Below are 25893 nucleotides of genomic sequence, written 5' to 3'. Positions count from 1 at the left end.
AATAATTTGCTGTCATTATAAGATAATGGCACAACTGGTCTACAGTACGGTCCACTGGCTTGCCACCAAAGCTTTAAATAAATCTTTCCTAAATCCCAGTAGGCAAGATTCTTTTTTATCCTTATACTAGAAAATTCTCAAAAATATATCATTCTTGTAGAAAGCAGCAGACTTATCTTCATATCTCATTGAAGACTTTGTCAATCAAGCAATAGTATTTACTGAGTATTTATTCTGGGGAGAAAAAGTACTGAGTGCTTGGTAGAGAAGTAAAACAGTTGAGAAAGCATGATCCCTGCCCTCAGTGAGCTTGCAATCTAGTGGGGGAGACAGACACTAAGATAAATTACAGGTAGGGGGAAGGAACCTTGGAAAAATATGCATATGAATGGAGTGGGCAAAGGGGCAGTTTACTTAGGGATAAGGACTCCTGTGCATAGGTGATGTATTAGGTGAGGGAAATAGGGTGCAGAGATGAGAAATTTGACACAGAAGGCTTCCATGCAGTGTGGCTTAGTGGAAGGAGCACAGGCTTGGGACTCAGAGGACATGGGTTCTAATCCTGGCTCCACCACTTGTCTGCTGTGTGACCTTGGGCAAGCCATTTAACTTCTCAGTGCCTCAGTTACCTCATCTGTAAAATGGGGATGAAGCCTGTGAGTCCCATGTGGGACAACCTGATTACCCTGTATCTACCCCAATGCTTAAAACAGTGCTTGGCACATAGCAAGCGCTTAACAAATACCATAGTTACTATCAGTAGTATTATTATGTGGGTTTAGGAGGACTTTGAAGATGGAGAGAGTAGTGGTCTGTCGGATATGAAGTGGGAGGGAGTTCCAGCCAGGACAGAGGGCTTTTAGAAAAACTTAAGCTTTCCTAGTGCTGGTAATAGTATGTTTTGAAACTCCAAAACTTGTGGATACACAGTAACAATCAATCAATTCAATCAATTGCATTCCAAAATTCAGTGTGAGATGCAACAACAAAGATCTACATCAGAGGCTGATTCACCGTCCAAGACTTACTACCGAAACAGAAACCATGGAGATGGACCTACAACAGTTTTAACTCTTCATAACAATTTATACTAAATAAGCCTCCTTCAAAACTCCTTACCATACTGATAAACTTTTAAGGATACCGACCAAAGTCACAGTAAAGACAAAATCAAAACCACAAAAACTAGCCTTAAAAATGCACTATCTTTGCTTCGTTCATTCAGAACACATGCTTTTGACTTACCTTTCTCTTTAAACTGGTTCTACTTCACTACAGCTGAATGGAAATCTAAATGATGATATTGATCATCATCATCATGAGGAAGAGGAGGAAGAATGAAAGGAGGAGGAGGAAGAGGACATAGAGGGGAAATGGTAATTATAATCAACTACTGAGCTCAAGGCACTGAACTAAGTACCTGGGAAGTACAACAGAAGCACAAGCCAAGCTCAGTGCCCACAAGGAGCTTATTGTAATGGGGGAGACAGTCATGGAAATATTCAAATCAGTAGAATCAAAAAAATTAAACAGAATATTCAGTTCGTACTCTTTTTCCTTAATGTTAACTTCAAAATTCAAGTATTCCATTTACAAAGCCAAAGACCATTGTCCTCATCTTGCATTCTACATTTTCAGTCTTTGGGTTAAAAAATATTACAGTTTTTGATTTAAGATATGCTGAAACAAAGAAGCTATTTGCCAAACACAATACCTTATTCACTACTCATGCTACAAAGGTACCAATCCATTCCTCTCCTTGAGCTTTTCCTACCTCATAGTATTACGGGAATGAAAAACACATTTCATTGTTAAAAACAGCAATTAGAATTAACTTTTGTATCACCATCACATACCAGTACGTGTACACTTCAAAAGTCCCAAAACTTGCATTTTTCTACTACTGAGAAGAGGCAACAAAGAGAAAATTGGGAAGCAGACTTCTTGTTCCCACAGGGCTCGTATTTTTACTCTGCTATTCTCCCTTACTCAATGTCTACCCACTTGAGAGTGCTCCAACAGATCTAGACATGTTCCTACTTCAAACCATGCCACATTATGCAATGCTAATGATAAGTGAGCACGATGAATCCACAAAGTCTAAAAATGACCAATACAACTGTTTTGAACATGTATTACCAGTCTCCTTATCCTTGAGTAATCAAATTTCTGTAGCTACAACATGTCATTTGTTCATATAAACAAACACACACACACACACACACACTCGAATGGTTGAAACTAGAACTCTCTTCTTCTCCTATATTTATCACCTTCTTCATCACTGAAGCACTAGCTAAGGGCCAACTATTTGCAGAGCTTTGTACCGCTTATTTGGGAAAAGACAAAGGAAGTAAAAAAAAAAAAGGGGGGGGGTAGGGGTCCCTGTCCTCAAGGTGCTTACAACCTAATAGTAGAGACAAGCAAACCCAAATGCCCAAACAAAGGGCTAAAGAGTAAGTGCAGAGGCACAAATGATAAAATCAAATGAATGATGCACAGAATCCTCAAGAGCTATGATGTGAAATAAGGAGGAAGGGGAGGACTTAAGTTATACATCATGAATTATTTATATTAATGTTTGTCTCCTCTAGACTGTAAGATCATTGTGGGCTGGGAAAGTGTCTGCCAATTCTGTTGTACCGTACTCTCCCAAGCTCTCAGTACAATGCTCTTCACATAGTAAACTCTCAAATACCACTGATGATTATGATGATGATTAATCAGAGAACTCCTCCTGGATGAGGTGGGTGACGTTTTTTCCACAGGGCTTTGAAGGGAAGGAAGGATATATTTAGCAGTTCTCAAGTGGGGTGGTATTTTCTAGGCACTCATTATGGCACAGTACAAAGCACTGTACTAAGCACTAGAACTGGTCCTCAATACCCATTTTACAGCTGAGGAAACTGAAGCAAAGAAAAGTTACTTGCCAAAGGTCACCCAGCAGGCAAGTACTGAAATCAGGATGAGAATCCAGGGCCCCTGACTCCCAGCCCCATGCTGTCATTCATTCTTCATTCAATCATGTTTATTGAGCACTTACTTTGGGCAGAGTCCTATACTAAGCAGCGTGGCTCAGTGGAAAGAGCATGGGCTTTGGAGTCAGGGCTCATGAGTTCGAATCCCAGCTCTGCCACTTGTCGGCTGTGTGACTGTGGGCAAGTCACTTAACTTCTCTGTGCCTCAGTTCCCTCATCTGTAAAATGGGGATGAAGACTGTGAGCCCCACGTGGGACAACCTGATTCCCCTATGTCTACCCCAGCGCTTAGAACAGTGCTTGGCACATAGTAAGCGCTTAACAAATACCAACATTATTATTATTATTACTAAGCGCTTGGAAAGTACAATGCAGCAATAAAGAGAGTCAATCCCTGCCCACAACGGTCTTACAGGCTAGAGGACTGTACTCTTTCCACTATGCCACACTGCAGGGTGAGGTGGGGAGAGGGGTGGGAAGGGCAAGTTCCATGAAGCTGGGAAAGCCACGCCAAGCAAGGAGTTGGGTCAACTAGAAGGAGCAAAAGAGTGTGAGCTGGGGTACTATGTGAGGGGGGGCAGCTGAAGAATAGAAGCAGAAGAGACAGCTGGTTGCAAGCCTTAAATGCAATGACTGCTTGATGCAGTTGATGGTTTTGGAGAAGAATGATGCATTTTGAGTGGCATTGTTTTTTATGGTACTTGTTAACCACTTACAATGTGCCAGGCACTGTACTAAGCGCTGGTTAGATATGAGGTAATCACGTTGGACACAGTCCCTGTCCTACAAGGGGCTCCCAGTGTTAATCCCCATTTTATAGATGGGATAACTGAGGCACAGAGAAGTGACTTGCCCAAGGTCACACAGCAGACAAGTGGGAGAGCCAGGATTCGAACCCAGGTCCTTCTGACTCCCAAGCTGCTGCTCTATCCACTAAGCCATGCTGCTTCTCATTCGTAGATAATCTGAGCAGTTGAATGAGTGATTGCAAACAAAGAACTGGGAGAGCATTAAAAAACTATTAAGTAATCCAGCCAGGAGTTGGCAAGGACTTGAAGCCGGGCAGTAGCAGTAATAGGGTAGAGAGGAAGGGAAGGATATAAGAAATTATGTGAAGCAAAAACTGGAATTGTGTATGGGGGCAGTGGGCAAAGGAGAAAAATAAACCAATTATGTGGCACTTCTACCAAATCAAACTAATTTAGTGGAATAGATGAACAGCAGGTTGCTTATAAAAGAAACTAGAACATGTTATTTTCCAAAAAACTGGAAAAGCAGATCTGCTTTTATATATAAAATGTTCTGGGGTGGTTTTTTTTCCTACTCTAGGACTTTTGATGACGAGTTCAGTTTATTGGGTAAAGATGATTTCACCAATCCCTGGCATTTAAAAAGGCCACTTCTGAATCAGACCATTGGTCCATCCAGTCCTACTCTGCCTCTATCTCTAAAGGAATTTCAAGCTACTTGAAGAAATGTGAGGGCTACTATAAATATGTTTAATTTCTGTTTGGGGCAACTTAGAAAACAGCTTTCCCTCAGATCAATCTTAAGTTCAATATTATAATAATTTTGTTCAGTGGTATGGATCCCAAAGCTACTTCTAGCATTTTAAAATATAATTAGACCCTCCAATTAGCACTGATGAAGCAGAAGGTGTACCTGAAATGGAGAAGTTGTCTCATCAAGGTATAGGCTAATGTAATTCCTCCATTTGCCAAAGTCTGCATGCTTCATTTTTCCCACAGCTGAAGGAGCTTTAACAACCCCAGAGGGAGTCTTCAAATCATTTTTTAAATCTTTCTAGTATACTAATTACAGCACATCTGTAACATCCTTAACCTTCATTATCCGTGGTTAAGACAAGCCAGAATTATAGCGCCTTTAGGCTATCAATAGATTGACTCAAATCTACCTGCACCAAAAAAGATGATGATAATAATTGTGGTATGTTAGGTGCTTACTATGTGCCAAGCACCGGAGGAAGTCAATACAAGATAATCAGGTCAGACAGGGTCCCTGTCCCCATGGGGCCCACAGTCTAAAGGGGAGGGAGAACAAATACTGAATCCCCATTTTACAGATTAGGAAACCAAGGCACAGAAGTTAAGTAGCCTGTCCAAGGTCACCCAGCAAGCAAGGGGCAGAACTGAAATTAAAAACCTGACCTCGCCTTTTAAAAACCATTTTTCATATCTAGTGTTGAGTTTCCAAACCGCTGCCCAAGAAAACGGATAGCCAAAAGTTTATTTCCTACCGAGGCCAGCCATCTTCAGCTGTGGAGATGGGAAAAACCTGATGGTCTTGTATCTACCCCAGCGGTAAGTACAGTGCCTGACACATAGTAAACACTTAACAAATGCCATAAAACAAAAACTCTTTTCCTGTTGAAAACTCCTAACTGGGCAAGGGAGACACGGCAGAGGGAGAAAAAATTGGGCTGTGGAGGACACCTCAACCCAATCTAGAAGCAGGAAATGGAGGAGGAGGGCCTAGAGGCACTTGCCAGGATCCCAAGGAAATATTCAACATGCCAGATGCTTGCTTGGAGAGGCAGAAAGAACTACTTCAGACTGGTCTGAAAGAGGAAGGCAATCCAGATTTATCTTGGTTGGCTTTCAAACAATCCAACCAAATGAAATCAAAGCGGGCTGCTAGTCACGAATAAATGACAGCCTGCTGAATCAGTCCTCACTGAATGTAGACCAAGAATACTGACCAGTCAATCGATGGTATTTATTGAGTGCCCTGTGCTTGGGACAGCACAATACAATAGAGTTATAAACTGTACTGTCTGTGATCCTCAGATTGTCAGCACAGTTCTCCAAGATCGCAGGAGCTCCTTTCCTGAAAAAACCCTTCAGAAAAAAATCACCTGGTAGCCCTGATGCTGCATCCTACCCGCCGCTGACAGACATAACCATTCTTTCCGCCACCATAACCACCGTATCCCAAGGGGCAGCGTCCAAACGTTTTCTAATTCCACAATAGTGCTTTATTTAAAATGCATTACCAAAGCACAGGTTGTGGCAGAACTGAAGGTGGATTACAAAGTGCTTTCTCCCATAGTCATCTCTCACCATATCCCTTAGCCAGTCATTTACTCCACTTGGGCTAGTACTGCATGGGAAACTGAACCCCAGAAGGAAAGCACAGGAAGTTGTTGGCAATTCAGTTGGGTGGCAATGTTCACCCTTAATGAATTCCCAAAAGGCTGTGTCTGATCCAGTAACTTTAGGATGAGGAAAGGAACACCTCGCTTCACCTGGAAGCTGCCGGAGGAAGCAGAGCTTAGGGAGTGTAGGCCCCCATTACTAAACATCAAAGACATTTTGCCAAAAGCCACACACTTTTATTTTTTAATATTCTTGTATACAGAACAAAGGAAATTAATCTGCAATATTTCCTATTTCCCATCTTTTCCACAACCAAAAGTATCCCCAAAAGGCAAAACTCAGATATACCACCTGGCTTTACTGAAGAAGAAAGAGGTAAAAGAGATTTCCACTACCCCACTGAGTCTTATAGCACATGGAGGTTTTAGAGCAAACTTCCACCACTACCCAAAGGAGAATATCAAGGGAGATCATGGTGGACATCCCAGATGGTGGAGTAGTTTTACCATTTACTTAGTTCAATGGTGAGAGTAATAGTATAGATCTCGATGTGTCAACGTCACGCTAAATGTGGTAAGGGGCAAAAGACGGCTCCTTGCCAGCAATGCCCTGTACAGCCCCATCAGACTATTGTTACAGGAATCACCTGCTCAGAGCTGGAAACATGCTTCCTTTAGGACTCACAGCCAATAATGAAACATGGGTTTTCAGGGAAGGTCTTCAAACCCCAGATCAGGAAGCAGCATGTCACAGGGGACTGAGCCACAAGTCGGAAATTTAATCTGTACTCTAATTTAACTACGGTGGGGTATGCTAAGTCTCACTTCAACCAAAAATATAATAATCATTGCTTCTTTGAAATTGTTATACTGGCCAGAGAAGTCTTCTTTAAAATCATGCCTGCAAACGACTGTCCTGGTGTAAATGGGCAGGAATGGCTTATTTCCCAAATGCTCGATTCAAAATTCAGGTTCAACTAACAGTTATAGTTTTCAGGTCATTTCCTGGGGATTACATTTTTTCTTTGGTTCCCTGTTCTTTAAAATGAACAGAATGACGGAAGGATGCAGTCCGACATCATCGTCCATGGCAAAATGAGAGGATTTCCTAGGCTCTAGAGTGAATAATAACAATAATAACAATAACTGTACTTGTTAAGCACTTACTATGTGCCAAGCTACTCTTTTAAGTGCTGGAGTAGATACAAGTTAATCAGGTTGGACACAGTCCCTGTCCCACATGGGGCTTACAATATAAGTAGAAGTAGGAGTTAATCCCCATTTTATCATTGGGTTAGCTGAGACACAGATAAGTGGCTTGCCCATGGTCATACAAGCAGATCTGTAGCAGAGTTGGGATTAGAACCCAAGTCTTCTGACTCCCAGGCCCATGAAGGCCCACGTTCTGTCTCACCATCTCCCTGCGGCTCCTTTTCCCTCTTTCTTTATCTCTGTCCCTCCAGAACAGTTTTGAGCGGCACAATGGGCAACTGAGTGGGTTTCGAAGGGCTTCCCAACCTCCTCCTTTTGTAAAATTATTTCAGGTTTTTTTCTTGCTCACTTTGGGGTGAAAGTTTTCTTATAAACAAAAACCCTCCCTTCCTTAGTGAATAAAAGCAGCACATCTCTTTATTTTTACTGATGAAATTGAAACCATCAGTCATGATCTCCCCAAAATCTGCCGTCCCTCTCTCCTCATCCTTTCTTCAACTCTCCACCTCTCACAGCAGTATTTAAAGAGGAGAGCTCCCCCCTCCTCTCAAAATCTATCCTGCTCCACCTGCGCCTCCAACCTCATCTCTCATCACACCTAGTCCTCTGGTGGGCAGGGAATGTGTCTATCAATTCTATTATACTGTACTCTCCCAGTACCCTTTAAGCACTTGATATTGACCCCATCCTAAGCCCCTCGGTACTTATGTATATATCCATAACTTATTTTAATGTCTGTCTCCTCCTCTAGACTGTAAGCTCCTTGTCGGCAGGGAACATGTCTATCGCTTCTTACGGTGCACTCTCCCAAGCACTTAGTACAGTGCTCTGCACACAATAAGTGCTCAATAAATACCACTTATTGACTGACTGCACAAGACTGTATTAAGTGCTTGGGACAGTATAATACAACAGAGTTGATAGATATGTTCCTTGCTCATAAGGACCATACAGTCCAGAGGGACAAATGGCCAGAGAAGGTATTTCTATCTTCAGGGACCCCCAGAGATCATTTTGTGTGCTTTCGCTTGGTCACTGAACTCAGCTTCAACAACTGCTCCTAGTGTGAATGAGCAGCTTCTTGTGTACCACTCTGCTACTTGTTTACCACTACAAAACGTGCTGATAAAGTCCTGATCCAGATGCAATGTACTCACAGCTGCAAAGATCACAACATCACCACAGTCACAACAAAAAATGGTAGGAAAGTTCTCTCTATTCCTCTCTCCTGCAGTCAAGCAGAACATACCCCAAAAACAGCACACAACCCCTTGATAAAGAACTAAAATTTATAAAAGCTGACTGGCGTTCAAATTAATATTCTTCACAGACCTCAGACTGAATGTTCCTGTGCTAACTTTCGGGAAGTCAATCAATTGATGGTATTTACTGAATTCCTACTGTGTGCAAAGCACTGTACTAAGCATTTGGGAGTGCATGACAGAATGAGTAGATGTGACCACTTACCTCAAGGAGCATACTATCAAGCAGGGAAGAATGACATGAAATTACATTTGACAGAAGTAACAGAACATAGAGATTTGTGCTTAAGTGCTATGGGGCATGAATGGACTGAGGTATCAGTTGGAAGAATATAAAATGGAGCAGAGCAGGCTCATACATAGTGCAGAACGTGGGCTGCGGTTAGGTGAACTGCAGGTGTCAGAGTGACTGGGTGCCTCACCCATCGAGCAAGAAGCCACAGCCCTATGACTCCAGAGCAGCGTGGCCGATAAGAAATCACCCACAGGTCACGTCCAGCAGCACCGATGGGGGAGGGAGCCGAGCAGGCTTGGAAAGCACCCTGAGGTAAGTTCTGATCCACTCCAACTGGTCCCTGACTCAGGGCCACCAGGCCAGATCCTGCCACCCTGGGATCAGGCCGGTCAGTCAGCAGAGACATCAGGGAGAGACCGTGCCCCACGAGACAAAAGAGATCCCAGTCCCTCTTCTTTGCTTGGATTTGGCTCCAACCTGGAAAAATATCCTTAGTCTCTAGTTCAAGAGTAGCCCAAACTATCCTTCTCTGCCCCACTCCAGCCTCTACTTAGTGCTGAGTCTCGCCTCACCCCAGCCCCAAGCCCAACTGGGCTCACAGCTCATCTCACTTTTCTGCTGCCCCTCCCTATAGACCCTCTGGCATTTTGGGCCCACTGCAAGGTAAGGGCCTGCCTAAACTGGAATAGGAACCATTGAGCTGCTGCCACAGAAATAACCTGGTAAATGTGTAATAAGAAGGGTTCAGGCTGACATTTTATTATAAGTATCTTTAGTGCCACACTGATTGTTACTTCAGAGTCCGCAAAAGACTTCCCAAAAAGGAAAGATGAAATGAACGCAGAAGTATTCATGAGAACACAAAAGATAATGAAATTCAAAAAGGCAACACAAAATATGCATTGTTCTAAGAAGTCTGGGAATATCTTACCTAGCTTTTCCCTTATTTTCTTTTTGTGGGAACCAAACTAAACAACTTAATTAACAAATGCCACTTAGCGGGCAGCAGCTGCCATCACAGTGTGGGCCTCCTTGTCTGTCCTTGGAGCTAAAAGCAAAAACTGGCAGTTGAGGCAACTTACCTTTTTTTTCACTTGTTAGGAGAAAGCACGGTCTGAGTCTTCTTGCAGCAACTTAACAACTCGACTTTAACTACTAAGCAATCTATGCCCTGCTCCTCACAGAAATGACCCCAAATTAAACAGAATTAAGCAGTTCCTTTCCCAAATTCATTATCTTCAAATGACCAAAATTAGGCCTCTCCAAGAAATGTACCCCATCCCAGCTGCAGCCTAATTTCTCTATTTGCCCACAGTGGTGTTCTTAATCCTTCCTCAATTCAATGCTGAGGCAATCTGATTTGAAATGACGGATGGAGCAGAGAAGAGTTTGACAGAGCAGAGCAGAGGGCGATTGGTTTTTAATGCTTTGGAAATGGCTGTTTTAGTGAGAAAGATTCTCGTGGTTTTCATTTCCTCCCAACCTAACGGCTGCAAACACCAATATAAACAAATCTGTCCTGCAATTAAAACTGCAAGACCCAATACAAAGTTTCAGTACATAAAAACTACACGTTCTTGTGAGTCAACAAAATGGCCCGTGAAGGTGTCCATCTCTATAGAGAGGGAACCCTGTCTAAGGTGCTGGCGTATAAAGAAGCATCATTAGGAATCTCAAAGGATTCATCGCTGGGCCTCAAGAAGCCATTTAACCCCTCTGTGCCCACCTCATCCCTAATCCATCTTCTCACCTGTCCTACATTTGGACTTGTACCCTTTATTCGCCCTCAGCCCCGCAACACTTATGTCCATATCTGTAATTTATTTTAATGTCTGCAATTTAAAATAATTGTCTGTTCCCCTCTATAGACTGTCACCTCCTTGTGGGCAAAGGAATATGTCTACCAACTCTGTTGTACTGTACTCTACCAGGCCCTTAGTACAGTACTCTGAACACAGTAAGCACTCAATAAGTAACATTGACAGATAAAAGAAGTCCTGTTTAAGTCAAAATTATTCATTTATTTCTGAAAAATCAGTTCACATAGCTCCCACTAGCATCTTTGTAAATCCCTTGCATGCTGTCTGGGGAACAGATTCCACCAGTTCCAGAGTCAGCAATCAAGTGTGAAGCATAATCCAATTTGAGCTATGTGCCTGTGCAGTATTAAGCTCCTGATCCTAACAAAAAGGGATTTCTGATCAAGAGATCGAGAAATGTAAACAATAACCATCCAGAAAGAAAAACCTGGCAATCTCCTAATCACAATTCCACTTCAAAGTATTTCTTGGACTTCTGCTTCTGAGGAAGACTAGTAGAAAATTCCAATAGTCTTCAACCTTTTTCTGAAGATAGACCCTGGGCCTGGTGGCAGCCGGTGAGTTGATATGACTCGTGGTGTCGAGGATTTCAGGTGGGCTTTCGGAAGTGCAACGGTCTGAGGTCTGGAAGAATTGGGATGGGAGGGTGCCCCGGGCCGGGGGAACGGTGGAAACAAATCGGATCGGAGGAGAGCAAGATGAGGGCGGGTACTTTTAGGAGTCGGGCTTGGGAGGAGCCAAGAGTTCAGACTGGGGAATAAGTGGGTGAAGAGACCCACTGGAGACCCTCAAAACCCATGGTCCAGAGCCTCAGTAGGAAGGGGAGAGATGGGCAGCTTTACAGGAGGTCCTTAAGGTCGGGAGGGATAGACGTGCGCTGAGGGACCTTACCAGAAGTTGGTCCGGCCAGCAGTGTGCAGTACGGACTGCAGGGGGCAGAGAGAGGCAGAGAAAACATCGAGGACACTGATACAGTCGGTTAGTACAATGCTAGCATAATTTCCGAGAGGACGGGTCCCCAGTCTTTCAGGAGACCCGTTTTCCTGTTTTGGCAGGTGATTTGGGTTCGGCCGAATTTAGCAGGCAAAGAAAGCTGAAGCAGTGAAGCAGGCTGCGGGAGCTGGGAGATGGGGCCAGAATCAGAGGGACCACTAGGAACATATGCAGAGCGGCGCTGAGGGGGCAGAGGAGAGAACAGGATGATTTGGGAGGGGCCAAAGCAAAGTGGAAAGTTGGTTCGTGAGGCCCAGGAGGAACAGTCCTCCATCTCTGCCTGACTGCCTGCCACCACCCCCTCCATTTCTGCTTTTCCTTCCTGGTTCCCCCCACCAGACACACACATTTCAATTTCCACAGGGGAGGCTGTTTCTTCAACACTTAGTATCACCAACTAGATCTTGAGATGCAGCTAATGAACTAGGCTTGTGAACAACAGAGAAGAGCAGAATACCCAAGTAGCTGCAATGGGACGAAAGGGTCAAGTGGGGTTAATGGACGCTGATTCAACATACTTTATACTCTGCTGCATAACTTGAAATGACACATGGAACCCAAGCCCAGCTACAAACTGACGACTGAGTGACGGACTTCCGGAAACGACGGAGACCGAAAAGCCAACTGGCATACGGCATTCAGTAATGGACTGGCTCTTTTTGAACAGTCATTAGGTAGGCCATGAGCCCAAAGGACAGGGCCACTCACAGTAAACTCCTTAGGGTCGGGCCGGAAATTTGTCTCATGCTTCTAATACTTCCCCTAACACATGGTTCAGTGCTCTACTCTCAGAAGACACTCAGACACCATTACTACTATAAACAAACAGCACCAGAATTTGCAAGAAGAGGCTGCAGCCATACCTGCATACTGTAGATAGGATTGTTGTTGGGAAGCCTGTTTACACTAGGCCTTTCATGCAACACAGTTTTAAATGGGAACTGTTTAAAATGTTTTAGCACACTCCCAAAAACCACCTGAGAAGTTGTCTTAAGTATAACACTCATCTCTCACCTCATTCATTTTTCTTGTAGAAAAAGAAAGGAGAAGAACAAAATCAAGAATCATTTGATTAGGTTATGAATTTAAAGTTAAGTAAAGTTAAGAAGCAACATGGCCTAGTGGCGAGAGCCATGGCCTGGGTTCTAATCCCAGCTCCATCACTTGTCTGCTTTCTGACTCTGGGCAAGTCACTTAGCTTCTCTGTGCCTCAGTTACCTCAACTGTAAAATGGGGATTAAGACTGTATCCAACCTGATTTCTTAAACCCACCACAGTACTTAGTAAAGTGACGGGCACAAAGTAAACCCTTAACAAATACCATAAAAAAAATTCAATACCAGGTTTGTTCTCACTTGTTCATGATTTCCCAACTACTTTGACGTCCGTCCACCCAAATCACCAAATTTTATGTCATTCATTGTTTAGACATCTTACAGAAACCATTAGAGTGCTGAATCTCTTAGGACCTGAGTGAGGAAACACAAATCCAAAGGGTTGTAACTGCCATTTCAGTCCAAATGACCAGTTTTACACTGAAACTGCTACTTTAAGAAAATGACAATTATCTTGCTAACAGCACTAAGAACACTTGAGAGGAATATAGGCAGAAATGAAGATAGAAGATCTGTTCTCCCCTCCATTTCCCCCTCAGTCATCTTGAATTTAAGAAGTTCTACAATTTAATCAATGTCATTTATTGAACACCTGCTGTGTGCAGGCACTGTACTAAGCACTTCAGAGAGAACAGTAAAGGTAGAAGACATGAACCCTGTCCAGAAAAAGAGTAGGGAAGTAACGCTGCCTTGTGGAAAGAGCATGAGCCAGGGAGTCAGAGGTCCTGGGTTCTAATCCCTGCTCTGCCACTTGCCTGTTCATTCATTCATTCAATAGTATTTATTGAGCGCTTACTATGTGCAGAGCACTGTACTAAGCACTCGGAATGTACAATTCGGCAACAGATAAAGACAATCCCTGCCCAATGATGGGCTCACAGTCTAAACGGGGGAGACAGACAGCAAAGCAAAACAGAACAAAACAAAAACAAGACATCACCAAGACAAATAGAATCAAGGAGATATACATCTTATTAACAAAATAAATATGGTAATAAATAATATATACAAATGAGCACAGTGTGGAGGGGAGGGGAAGGGGAAAGAGCAGAGGGTGGAGGAGAGGGAAAGCAGAGGGAAAGGGGGGACCTTAGGCAAGTCACTTAATTGCTCTGAGATCCGTAAAATGGGGATAAGATGCCTGTTCTCCCTGCCTCTCAGACTGTCCAATCTGACTATATTGTATCTACCCCAGTGCTTAGTGGGGTACTAACACCTAACAAGCACCTAATGCCATTATTATTATTTCTCAGGGGCCCATCTGAGAAATGTTGTAGAAGATAAACTGACAGGATTTAGGAACAAAGTGAGAATTGAAAGAGAGGGAAGAAACAGGGATAATGACTCAAAAAGAGGGAGGATGGTGGTGTTCTCAACTACGATAAGAGAGGTTTTGGAAAGGAAGATGAGCAGTCCAATTTTTAACATACTGAGTTTACTGTGCTGACGTAATAATGATGATATTTGTTAAGCACTTACTATGTGCCACACACTGTTTTAAGTGCTACCCCACCCCCAGGCCGGGAAGAGAACCATTCCTCTGCCTCCCTCCCCCACCCTGGGGGGCTGCCCTGAGGACTGTTTTTTCCATTATCTGCTTCCATAATGAAATCACCTTGGTACAGGCACCAGACTGGTGCTGCACTGGGCCCGGGGCAGGTACAGAGGGCACACATAGAAATGGCGCCACAGTTTTTATTTCTGCCCCAAGCAGGGGCTGCTCACCCCCATATGCGCACACACACACGACACACAGGTTGGCATCACCAGGATAGGTGGCCATGCAGCCCCAACCTGCAGGAAGTGGGTCTGGACTGCGATGGGGTGGGAGGAACCAGGGCTGTGAGACATTACACCCATGAAGAGATAACCTGTAGGCAAGGGGAGATGCGAAACTGTGGATGGGGAGAGAGGTCTGTGCTAGCAAGATGGGTTTGGAAGCCAACTGTGTAGAGGTGGAGGTGGTAGCTGAAGTCGTGGGAAGAATATTGATCCCAAAAGGAACCCTGAGGGCCACATTATTTTAACTGCCAACACTGACTTGAGAAACAGCAGGCCTAATGAAAAGGACTCAGGCCCGGAAATCACAGCACCTGGGTTCTGATTGTGGCTCTGCTTGTGATCTTAGGCAAATCACTTGCTCTATACCTCATTTTTATCCTCATTTGAACGGGGATTCAATGCCTGTTCTCCTATACCCACAGACTGGAAGCCCCTTGTGAGACTGGGACTGCATCTGACCTGATTACCTTAACTCAATGCTTGCCACACAGAAAAAAACACAAGTTACCACAATTATCACTTGGTTTTCGACTACTCTGAGCCAACCCCTCAATTGATCAGACTTACCTCTACTGGCTGTTCCTGCTGAAATTCTGTTTGCTACATCTGCAGCTATTTAAAAGCACTTGCTAGTGTTAGGGCAGCTCCGTTTCTAGTTAGAGCATAGCCTCAGGTGGCTTTGGGTCTCACATGAATTTACTGATAGAATTTATAAATGCTCACTCTGTGTTAAGCACTGGAGTAAATACAGAAGAACCAGGTTCCTAGCTAATTTGGGGCCCACATCTAAATCGGGAAAGGCAAACAGAAAGAACAACAATGACAAAGAAACCATAAACAACAATAAGTAAAACAGTCAACAAATCAAGATCACAATGCTTAGAAAGAGCAAACCACTAGTTCCTGGAAGGCAGATTCCTCCCAATGTAGGCAAACAGTTCACTGCAGGGAACGGAGGCTTCCTTCTACTGCCCTGGATTATCCTGAGGAACTTGGGGCAGGCTGGTCCAGCTTTGGAGCTGCCTCCCAGGACCGCAGGGCCAGGCAGGGCTCCAGGTAAGAGAGAGTTAATAGAGAAAGACAGCCCCCTCATTTAGGGAGTGAGGACTGAAAGCCTTGTGACAAGTCACTCTAAAATGGGCCCTTGGAATAACAGCACGTAGCTAGGAAAGTCTTTTGAAGAACAGTAGGGTCAAAGTGGGATATGGCAGAAGACAGGCCGTTCTGGAGAAAATATATCCACAGAGACCCTACGAATCGGAAAGGACTCGACAACACTCGATAATAACAAATAAGGGTCAAAGTATAAGTAGATGAGGTAAGTAACCCCGGAAACTGTTAGCGCACAAGGCAAAATCCTTCCAATTACCCAGTGCTTCCTACTCATTAGTTCAACGGTCTGCAAACAGTAGGCACACCACTAATAAAATCGATTGGTTCACCAGAGAGTAGGTTCCACTTCTCTGAACCACTCACTTGTTGTGATACCCTGGAGAAGCGTCTAGACTCTTCTGAGCCTCAGTGGAGCTCACTTTCATAAAATGAATCACAAAAGGACACAGGCTTACAAGAGGAGACAGAGAAGGGTCAGGGCAAGAATCACAGAGAGAGGCACCATGTCCTTCCAAAGAACCAGTCAATCGTATTTACTGAGCGCTTTACTTTGTACAGAGCACTGGGAAGCAGCGTGGCTTAGTGGAAAGAGCACGGGCTTGGGAGTCAGAGGTCGTGGTTCTAATCCCGGCTCCACCACTTATCAGCTGTGTGACTTGGGGCAAGTCACTTCACTTCTCTGTGCCTCAGTTACCTCATCTGTAAAATGGGGATCAAGACTGTGAGCCCCACGTCGGACAACCTGATTACCTCGTATCAACCCCAGCGCTTTGAACAGTGCTTTGCACATAGTAAGCGCTTAACAAATACCATAATTTATTTAATAAGCACTTGGGAGAGTACAATAAACAGACACATTCCCTGCCCACAATGAGCTTACAATCTACAGCGGGAAAGAGACATTGATATAACTAAACAAATATCCCACAGAGGACTAAATAAATATCCTGGCCCTGATGGAAGCCTGGCAGATGATGAATGAAATCAGAACCAGGCAGAAGAACAAATGTTAGGATGATGGCCTACTTCCCTACGCAAAAGACACAAAGGAATCACTACACAACCTCAAAATTTGAAATCAAAATAATTAAGTCTTATTTATTCATTCATTCACTCAATTGTATTTATGGAGTGCTTACTGTGTGCAGAGCATTGTACTGAGCACTTGGAAAGTACAATTCGTCAAGAGAGAGAGACAATCCCTACCCAACAACGGGCTCACAGTCTAGAAGGGGAAGACAGACAACAAAGCAAAACAAGTAGACAGGCAACAAAACAAGCAGACAGATAGAACTTTATAGCTTAAGCTGAAAATTTCCTTAATAGGCTATAGTCAACGATCGATAGCATTTATCGAGCACCTGAGGGTAAAACACTATACTAAGCATTGGGGAGAGGACAGCAGAATCATGAAACATTTCAATGTTTTAGTGCACCTACTAACCTAAACAGGAAAAATCTTTCAAAACAGTACTGTTAGGTGAGTGAGATTTCTGAAATGGCATTAAAAATGCCACTAAAGCCTTGCATTTAGAAATGCACTTTACACAGAATACCAAAGCACTTTTCAAACAATCTAGTTTTAACCATATCTAAGGAACGCATAAATTGTTTTTAAGTACAGGAAGAAAGGACCTGCTCAAGGCCAAATGGCAAACAGTCTAATCAGCACAACTTAACCCGTTCCTCAGTTTCACGATAACTTTGAAATGATTTGGCTCATTGGAATCAACTTCCAATTCTTCAGCATAAAAAGATGAAGCCTGGGAACGAACGATCCAAAACAACAAATAGACTACATAAATTGCGCAATGATTCACTTTACTAAAATCTTGCCTTAGTTGGGATGCTAGTTACAATTAGCATATATACATTATATACATGAATTTATGAAGTGGTGACAAACACACACATACCAATATGACTGACTGAGCAGATGCCACGATCATCATTATTCAATAGTATTTATTCAGTAGTATTTATTGAGCGCTTACTATGTGCAGAGCACTGTACTAAGCGCTTGGGATGAACAAGTCGGCAACAGATAGAGACAGTCCCTGCCGTTTGACGGGCTTACGGTCTAATCGGGGGAGACGGACAGACAAGAACAATGGCACTAAACAGCGTCAAGGGGAAGAACATCTCGTAAAAACAATGGCAACTAAATAGAATCAAGGCGATGTACAATTCATTAACAAAATAAATAGGGTAACGAAAATATATACAGTTGAGCGGACGGGTACAGTGCTGTGGGGATGGGAAGGGAGAGGTGGAGGAGCAGAGGGAAAAGGGGAAAATGAGGCTTTAGCTGCGGAGAGGTAAAGGGGGGATGGCAGAGGGAGTAGAGGGGGAAGAGGAGCTCAGTCTGGGAAGGCCTCTTGGAGGAGGTGATTTTTAAGTAAGGTTTTGAAGAGGGAAAGAGAATCAGTTTGGCGGAGGTGAGGAGGGAGGGCGTTCCAGGACCGCGGGAGGACGTGACCCAGGGGTCGACGGCGGGATAGGCGAGACCGAGGGACGGCGAGGAGGTGGGCGGCAGAGGAGCGGAGCGTGCGGGGTGGGCGGTAGAAAGAGAGAAGGGAGGAGAGGTAGGAAGGGGCAAGGTGATGGAGAGCCTTGAAGCCTAGAGTGAGGAGTTTTTGTTTGGAGCGGAGGTCGATAGGCAACCACTGGAGTTGTTTAAGAAGGGGAGTGACATGCCCAGATCGTTTCTGCAGGAAGATGAGCCGGGCAGCGGAGTGAAGAATAGACCGGAGCGGGGCGAGAGAGGAGGAAGGGAGGTCAGAGAGAAAAGGGAGGTCAGAGAGAGGGTCATTACCCTCAAGAAGAAAGGCAAAAGATGAGACAGACGAAATAATCAAGGCACCTCTAGACTGTAAGCTCGCTGTGGGCAGGAAATATGTTTATTGTTATATAGTACTCTCCCAAGTGCTGAGTACAGTGCTTTGCATACAGTAAGCACTCAATAAATACGACTGAATCTCATCTCCCTCGGTTGCCAGCAAGACCCTAGCTAGGGCAGTCCTAGATCTGTTACTGAAGAATATTGTCCACGGAACCCTTGCCGGAATCAAAATGTGCCTTCGGGCGCCTGCCTGGCACAGCGGACGAGACTGTTACAGCTCCTCAGTTTCAGAAAAATCGGAGGGAGCAGCATCAAGAGCTCAAAAGAGTCTGCACGGATCTTAGGAGGACATCTGACACCAACCAGTCTATGTGGATTCTACAGACATGACTGCCCTGAAAAATTCATTAAGTTTCTGAGGCTACTTCATGGCAGCACTGCTGGTCTGATCAGAGATAGAGGTTTCCTGTCCAACCCATTTCCCACGGGCACTGGGGTAGGGGATCCGGTCCGGATCAATTTATTCTTCACAGTCATGCTGGAGGATGCAATATTAAACTCCACTGGGGAATCCTTCCAACTTAACTTGACTTTAAGAATCCCAAACGCCAAGAGGAAATTCTACATGAAATGCTGTGTAGTGATGAGACTGTGCCCTAGAGGGACACACCCAAGAAGACACAAGAATGACTGAATACCACTTGGCTGAATCTGCTGGGCATTACAGACTGACACAAGCCCAGAAAAAAAACGAGGCAATGTACGAGCTCGCACTAGGGAAGTCGTACACAGGACCCCATCTTCACGACGACTCCAGAATCCGCTCCTCTTTCTCCATCTGCACTGCCACCGGGCTTACCCAAGCACACATCATATCCCAGTTTAACTACTGCATCAGCCTCCTCACTGCCCCGCGACCTGCCTCCAGCCTCTCCCCTCTACAGTTCACACTGGGCCCTGTTGCCCATATTGTTTTCCTAAAACACTGTTCTGTACACGTCTTCCCCACTCCTTAAAAACCTCTGATGGTCATACAGCCACCTATCCACATTAAGGAGAAACCCCTCACCTTTGGCTTTAAGATGCTCAATCAGCTCTCTCTCTCTCCACTACCTGCCCTCACTCCTTTCTCACCACAACCCAGCCCCAACACTTTGCTCCTCTCGGCACAAACATATCACTCTGTCTTGCTTTCTTCTCTCTCATCATCAGCTCCTTGTTTATACCCCCCGACCTCCTTCACATCTACTCGCTCCATCTTCAAACCCCTACTTAAAATGACATCTCCTCCAGGAAGTCTGCCTTAAGTTCTCATTCCCCCTCATGCTATTTTGACTACTTAGTGTCTCACCTAGGCACTTTGTCCCACCCGCACTGTAAATATATCCTTATACTTGGTAGTTTCTTTATCCTGGGATTTTAACATGTCTCCACTACTAGATGACTAGTAACTCTACTTTACTCTCCCAAGTGCTTAATACAGTACTCTGCACAAAGGAGGCACTCAAGAAATACCAATGATTGACTTTACTTAGGCTGCAAACAAATTAATGATGCAATGACATACAAGAAATTAGAAATAGAAGAGGCCAGACAAGCAATGCAGATAAACAATGCAGCACCATTATAGAATTAGGCTCCGGACCAAATTAGCGGTCTGCAAAGCTGTAGCACCATCCAAACATCTCTACAGTTGTGAAACCTGGACTTCACGGAAACCATATCTGACTCCTTGAGCGAGTTTTTTTTTTAAGGGAATTTCTTATGAGCTTGTTAAGCACTAAGGTAGATAAAAGGTTGGACACAGGTTGGACAGGACACAGGACACGGGTTGGACAGTCTCTGTCCTACATGGGGCTCAAAGTCTCTGTAGGAAGGAGTAGAATTTAATCCCCATTTTACGAATGAGGTAACTGAGGCACAGAGAAATTAAGAAACTTGCCCAAAGCTACACAGAAGGCAAGTGGCGGATCAGGATTAGAACCCAGGTCCTCTGACTCCCAAAACTCTGCTCTTTCCACTAGACCGTGCTGTTCCTTAGCTCTGTCAATGTTACTTATGAGCTATTCTCTCAGTATCAGATGGCAGGGTAGGATCACAAACAACAAAGTCCTACAACCAAGTGTAGGTGTTCCAGACAGGGGAAAGTTGTGGTGGGAGGCAGGAGAAATGAGAAAGGAGAAGTAGGTTGGTTTAAAAGGAATGAAGAGCCCCTCCCCGGCTCTGTGGCCTTGGGGTCGCCCTGGAAGGCAACGGGCGTGGAAGACGTTATGTCTGGGCTCTCAGGTTATGTAGAAAATTTTGAATAATGGTGTTCACCATGTGCCTGATAATTATGGTTTCTGTGAAGCGCTTACTCTGTGCCAGGCACTGAGTGCTCGGAAGAGTGCCGTACAACAGACTCTTCTAATAATAATCATGGTATTTGTTAAGCGCTTATTCATTCAGTTCATTCAGTAGTATTTATTGAAAGCTTACTGTGTGCAGAGCACTGTAGTAAGCACTTGGAAGAGTACAACAGAATAATAATGGACACATTTCCTGCCCACAACGAGCTAACAGTCTAGAGGGCTTACAGTCTAAAGGGTTCTAATCCCAGCTCCACCGCTTGTCTGCTGGGCAACCTCGGGCAAGTCATTTCACATCTCTGAACCTCAATTCCTTCATCTGTAAATTGGGGATTAAGCCAGTGAGCCCTATGTGGGACAAGGACCGTGTCCAACCTAATTATCTTGTATCTAGCCCAGTGCTTAGAATAGTGCTTGGCACAGAGTAAGCCCTTAGCAAATACAATTTTAAAAAAAAACACAACAACACGGGACTGGGAGTCAGAGATTCTGCACTGTGCCAAGTACTAGGATACAAGATAATCAGGTAATAATAATAATGATGGTGTTTATTAAGCGCTTTCTATGTGCTGAACACTGTTCTAAGCGCTGGGGTAGATACAGGGTAATCAGGTTGTTCCACGTGGGGCTCACAGTCTTAATCCCCATTTTCCAGATGAAGTAACTGAGGCACAGAGAAATTGTGACTTGCCCACAGTCACATTGCTGACAGGTGACAGAGTTGGGATTCAAACTCATGACCTCTGACTCCCAAGCCCGGGCTCTTTCCACTGAGCCACGCTGCTTCTCGACGGGGTCGAGAAGGTCCGACGGGGGGCCTCACAGTCTAAGGAGGGAGAACAGGTATTGAATCCTCATTCTGCAAAGGAGGAAACTGAAGCCCAGAGAAGTTAGGTGACTTGCCCAAAGTCACACAGCAAACAAGTGGAGGAACCAGGATTCGAACCCAAGCCCTTCTGTCTTCCAGCACTCCTTCCTCCTAACCCCTTTTCTCCCCTCCTTCTTCCCCTTTTTCCATTTTTCTCCCTACTCCTCTCCCTTAACCCATTCTTCACCCTGGAGATTGAGATTTCCTGATGGGCTTGGAATAGGATCACTGCGTGGCTTAGTGGAAAGAGCACGAGCTTGGGAGACGGAGGCTGTGGGTTCCAGTCCCGGCTCCGCCACTTAATAATAATAATGTTGGTATTTGTTAAGCGCTTACTATGTGCCGAGCACTGTTCTAAGCGCTGGGGTAGACATAGGGGAATCAGGTTGTCCCACGTGGGGCTCACAGTCTTAATCCCCATTTTACAGATGAGGGAACTGAGGCACGGAGAAGTGAAGTGACTTGCCCACAGTCACACAGCCGACAAGTGGCAGAGCTGGGATTCGAACTCATGAGCCCTGACTCCAAAGCCCGTGCTCTTTCCACTGAGCCACGCTGCTTCTCCTTGTCACTTGTCAACTGGGTGACTTTGGGCAAGTCACTTCATTTCTCTGTGCCTCAGTTACCTCACCTATAAAATGGGGATTAAGACTGTGAGCCCCGCATGGGACAAAGTGATTACCTTGTACCTACCCCAGTGTTTAGAACAGTGCTTGGCACTCAATGCTTAACAAATACCACCATTATTATTATTATGAAGAGCAAGCTGGGGTGTAGTGAGAGAGGAAGGTGGATAGGTAAGAGAGTTGAATTCCTTAGAGCTCAGGGTCAGGAACTTTTGCTTGATACAAATGGACAGCCATTGGAGGATTTCGAGGACTGTGCAGAAAGTTTTAAAAAAGAACAATGCCATACCAAACCGGAATGAACTCCTCCATAAACCTTTCCTGAATCAAGTTTTGCTCCCTTTGCTCCCTCCTTTCAGTTCGAAGCCATGAATTCTCAAATCCATACATATACAACATGGGTTTATTCACTTCCCATCCCGTTGACTAGTGTCTGTGTTTTCACATGTTCATCGTCTTACTGGTCTGTGGCAGTGTCTTTTGTTTCAGAGAGAAACCTCTTTCAAGGCAGAGGCTGTCTTTGAAAGATTCAAATAGGTCTTGAAAATACATCACTTGATTTACACAATGTTTTATGACTAGACAACACCCACCTGACAGTGTTTTGCTCTGATTTTTAATCACAGTCCACAAAAACCACAATCTGAAGGCAAATCAGAGAGCTGCTCGCAAAAATCTGATACTTCCCCCAATAACCCAAATCAGTCACTGGTATTTAGTGAGTGCCTACTGTAATACAGAGCACTGAACTAAGTGCCGAGGAGAGAACAACTTTGTCGAGGACCTAAATTTTGAAAAGCTTGGTCCTAATAATGAAAATGTCTTTAGCAGGGCCCACAGTTGTAACTGGACTGAACAGAAGTTCTAAAGTTGTCGGATGCGATAAAAGGAAATTGATAAGACGAAAATTTCTTTTCACTCGGGTAGCCACCATTCATTCATCCAATCGTATTTACTGAACCCTCCTCACTGGGTGCAGAGTCCTGTACCAAACGCTTGGGAAAGTACAACACAGCAATGGAGAGAGCCAATCCCTGCCCACAGGGAGCTCATAGTCTAGAGGCATTTTTTCCATACCTGAATTGGAGCTTAGAGTTCATTTTTCCATACCTGAATCGGCCACCTTTCCTATCCCTACTGAATGTTTCCCAGAGATTGGCAAGTATATTACTTTAGAGGAAACTTTCCGCCGTGTGCTTTTCAAATCCATAAGCATTTTTTAAAACTTATAGCTACTTTAGGCTTCGGTTACGTAGAGGACGGTAGCCCGGGCGGTAACTCGATGGATTTTAAAGGCTCGGCTCGCTCCCAATCTGCAATTTAGCTGAACTTTTTGTTGCAAGTCCGAACCGGGCCCTGCCGCGCTCCCTCGATCCCGGCCCGCGCCATCGAAAACTCAAAACGGCGGGCCGGTCTTTCATGCATTAATTCATTCAATAGTATTTATTGAGCGCTTACTATGTGCAGAGCACTGGACTAAGCGGTTGGAATGGACAATTCGGCAACAGAGAGCCCATCCCTGCCCAATGACGGGCTTACAGTTTAATCTAGTCTTGCAACCGGGAGCCCCTCTGCAACCCGGCCCGGCTTTGCTTTCGATGCCTTGAGCAACCGAAACGCTGCCGGCAGGGAGGGAGGGAGGAAGGGAGGGAAAGAGGGAGGAAGGGAGGGAGGGATGGCGGCCTCGGGAGAGGGACGAAGGGAGGAAAGGGGAGGCCGGCACAGGGAACAAAGCCGGGAAGCCCAGATGGCAGCGCCGCTTTCCCGCATTTGTCCGGGCCAACCTGCGGCTCTACAGCCGGGATGGGGGGACGAGGAGGCGGGAGGAGAGGGAAGCGGCGGCCAAAGGCGCTTAGTCCCGAAGAGGGGAGGAGAAAGGAAAGGAAAGGAAAGGAAAGGAGAGGAAGGGAAGAAGGGCAGGGCGGCGCGGTGGGCCGGGGAGGGGAGGCCGGAGACGCAGGGCTGGAGGGCGGAGCGGGAGAGGCCCGGAGGGGCCGGTCCTTCTCTCCCGGGGCCGCCGGAGGCACCGCTGCCCGCCCGGCCGGAGGCGAACCAACGTCAAGGTTTCCTGGAAAGCCCCGGCCCGAGGCCTCCCGCCCGGGGCCCGGCTTTCCAGGGCCGATCCCGCCCCCCGCTTTTGTTCGTAAGGCGGGCATCCTCCGGGCCCGGACAGGCTCGTCCCGCGGGAGGGAAGGAAGGACGGACGGACGGACGGACGGGCAGGAGGAGGAAGGAGGAGGAAGGAGGAGGAGGGGGGTCCCCGCTGGCCCCCGGTCTGGGCTCCAGCCTCCATCCTCCCACCGCTCCATCCCTCCGCCTTCCTCCCGCTCGGCCCGGACCCCTCCCCCCGGTGCGGGCCGGGCCGGGCCGGGCCGGTCCTGCCGCGGCGGCCCCGCTTTACCGTGGCTGTCCGGGTCCACACGGCGCCGCTCCCTCGGGGGGATCCCGAGCTGGGGGGAGAGGGCTCCCGGGGCGGCGGCGGGTCCGAGCGGCCGGGGGTCCGAGCGGCCGGGGGTCCGGGCCGGCTGTCCGCCCGCCTCCCCCCGCCCCCGCTGCCGCTGCCGCTGCCGCTGCCGCTCCCGCGCCGCGCGCGCCCCCACACGCACGCGCCCCCCCCGCGCGCGCGCGCGCGCCCGGCCCCAGAGCCCCCGGGGTCCGGCGGCGAGCGGCTGCTGGCGCGCGGCCGGGGAGCGGTCGGCCGGCGCCCCCGCCTCGCGCCCCCTCCTCCGCGCGACACTCACGCACACGCACGGCCACACAGTCCCTCCGCCTCCCTGCCCCCCCCTCCCACTGCGCATGCCCGGCCCGACCCCGCGCAGGCGCGCTGAGCCCGCCGCCGCCGCCGCCGCCGCCGCCAGCGAGAGGGCCCACGGCCCGCGCCCGCAGCGGCCGCCGCTTTCCCCACCCTTCTCTTCTCCCCGCACGCTTTCTTTCTTAATAATAATAATAATGGTGGGATTGGTTAAGCGCGTACTATGTCCCAAGCACTGTTCTAAGCGCTGGGAAGGATACATTAATAATGTTGGTATTGGTTAAGCGCTTACTATGTGCCGAGCACTGTTCTAAGCGCTGGGGGAGACATAGGGGAATCAGGTTGTCCCACGTGGGGCTCACAGTCTTCATCCCCATTTTACAGATGAGGGAACTGAGGCACAGAGAAGTGAAGTGACTTGCCCACAGTTACACAGCTGACAAGTGGCAGAGCAGGGATTCGAACTCATGAGCCCTGACTCCAAAGCCCGTGCTCTTTCCACTGAGCCATGCTGCTTAATCATGTTGGTATTGGTTAAGCGCTTACTATGTCCCAAGCACTGTGCTAAACGCTGGGGAGGATATAATAATTACAATAATGTTGGGTTTTGGTTAAATGCTTACTATATCCCAAGCACTCTTCTAAAGGCCGTGGAGGATATAATAATAATGTTGGTTTGGGGTTAAGCGCTTACTATATCCCAAGCACTGTTCTAAGCGCCAGGGAGGATACAGTAATGATACAATACAATGATACAATAATGATAATGTTGGTATTGGTTAAGAGAAGCAGCGTGACTCAGTGGAAAGATCAAGGGCTTGGGAGTCAGAGG

General features: G+C 46.2%; 1 protein-coding gene across 1 annotated transcript in view; it reads right to left on the bottom strand.

The window, feature by feature from the left end:
- PTK2 (protein tyrosine kinase 2) overlaps positions 1-24809 on the bottom strand; it is a 143234-nt gene extending 118425 nt beyond the window's left edge. Inside the window, exon 1 of the mRNA XM_029064154.1 lies at positions 24711-24809. The gene's annotated coding sequence lies outside the window, so the exon portion shown is untranslated. The remainder of the gene's footprint in view (positions 1-24710) is intronic.
- Between the last annotated feature and the right edge of the window lie 1084 nt (positions 24810-25893).

This window comes from Ornithorhynchus anatinus, chromosome 4 (assembly GCF_004115215.2).
Source record: "Ornithorhynchus anatinus isolate Pmale09 chromosome 4, mOrnAna1.pri.v4, whole genome shotgun sequence".
NCBI classification, from domain to species: domain Eukaryota; kingdom Metazoa; phylum Chordata; class Mammalia; order Monotremata; family Ornithorhynchidae; genus Ornithorhynchus; species Ornithorhynchus anatinus.
The sequence above is the reverse complement of the archived record's forward strand: the minus strand, read 5'-3'. Positions and strand labels throughout refer to the sequence as shown.